Here is a 1,816-nt window from a genome sequence, read left to right as displayed (position 1 = left end):
ATATTACATATCTATTTCTTACTGTACATATCTATTTATTCACTTATTACACTTTACATATGCACATACTCTGCACTTTTTATTGCTATTTTGCACTTCTGGTTGGATGCTAAACTGCATTTCGTTGCCTCAGTACTTGTACTCTGTGCAATGACAATAAAGTTGAATCCAATCTAATCTAAAAGATGGAAGATCTGGATGCTGCGATGTGTCGTGATGAGGACTAGAGAATGTTTACATGTCAGTGAGACAGAACACGTCAGTGAGACAGAACCAGGGCGTTGGCCTTATTAACAAGGCCTGGGACCCCCACCTGACCTGGGCTCTTATCCCACCCCCCACACCCCAAGTCTGTGTTACATTAACACACATTACATTGCACATTGCTCATTCACATTGCACTCCTGTTTTTGCATTTTGCACTCTACTTTCCACTTTACTTTTTTTTTACATTCATTGTTTATATATTTGTATCGTATATATATTGTGTTTTTTGGTTCTTATGTGTAGTACTTTTCTTATATGTAGTACTTATCTGTGTTTTTATGTTTTTATGTTATGTGTAGTACTTATTGTGTTTCTATGTTTTTATGTTTACTGTATGCACCTTCACACCAGAAAAAATTCCAAGTAGGTGTAAACCTACTTGGCAATAAATCCCATTCTGATTCTGATGAGGGCTAGAGAATGTTTACACGTCAGTCGGATGCATAGAGATGATAACACGAAGAACTGAAAGAAAAACAAAAACTGCTCACCTGAAATGTAGAAGCGGTCGAGCTTCTCCCACAGCGGCTCGTCCTCCCGATGGAACTGAGCGAGTTTAAGAGGCTCATAAATGGAGCCTGGGAAAGAGAGAGAGGTGGGGAGGGAAAGCGTTTTTTTTAACACAGAATACTCAACCCTTTGTCTTTGTCAACAGACAGGTGAATTAAAGTAAGTGCATTCACTATGTCTGTGACGATTTCTAACAGAAGTGTATGGCTATTTTTTTGTTTGATAAGATGATTTTTCACAAGAATCCCATTTTGAGGACAATTCAGTCACAAGAATTCCATTTCAAGGACATGTTACGAGTGTGTGTAGATGACTATGTATCTTCTGATGTATTTATCTATTTATTTTGAAACGACAACTGGTTTTAACGGTTTCTTGCACACAAAGGTATGCCATCTTCTTCTAAGTGCTCATTGATTGTGTTGAATATAAAGGGTGGCCTTGTTGCAGGTCTTCACATTTCTTTTGATTTGAGCATTTACTCTTCCACACACCATGACAAAAAGCTGCTCAGTCTGCCTAGCAGAAACACAGAAGCAGCTGGCCTAAAACACACTGACAATAAAAACGTTTTTTTTTTTTTTTTTAAATGCCTTTTTTTTTCAAATCAGTCAAATCAGTCCAAGCTATTTCAAATTCAAGACGTCGGCACGAAGCCCAAAGAGTAATAGAACTTGCCACAACTAAATGTGGTGTTTCACTCAATGGAGGAAGGAAAAGAAGCGGAAAAGAAAAGAAGCGAGTTTGAGGAGGACCCTGCACGACGAAACCTCCATCTCAGACACATTGAACTCCGGAGCGATTTACATTTTAATGGGATCGACCTTGGGTCAATACCTCAGGTACTGAAAATTCACATTTCCAGGCAAATTAGCATAATTTCCATCAGCTTTTAAGTAGCTGGTACAAAGCCATCTATTTGAAAGATAACTGGGTGTATGAGCAGAGAAGGACTAGCAGGCAAATGAAAGAATCACTTCTTCAAATTTCACCGAAACACAAATGGAACAAGTTGCTGTTTTCTCTTTTGATAGCTTCA

General features: G+C 38.3%; 1 long non-coding RNA gene across 1 annotated transcript in view; it reads right to left on the bottom strand.

Annotated features, from left to right (window-relative positions):
- Positions 1-606: 606 nt before the first annotated feature.
- The window catches only part of LOC116220671, a 2,910-nt gene continuing 1,700 nt past the window's right edge, over positions 607-1,816 (bottom strand). Inside the window, exon 3 of the long non-coding RNA XR_004163792.2 lies at positions 607-845. This is a non-coding gene — a long non-coding RNA (uncharacterized LOC116220671). The remainder of the gene's footprint in view (positions 846-1,816) is intronic.

Source organism: Clupea harengus, chromosome 6 (assembly GCF_900700415.2).
Source record: "Clupea harengus chromosome 6, Ch_v2.0.2, whole genome shotgun sequence".
NCBI classification, from domain to species: domain Eukaryota; kingdom Metazoa; phylum Chordata; class Actinopteri; order Clupeiformes; family Clupeidae; genus Clupea; species Clupea harengus.
Note: the sequence above shows the minus strand (reverse complement) of the source record. Positions and strands in the feature narration are given on the sequence as shown.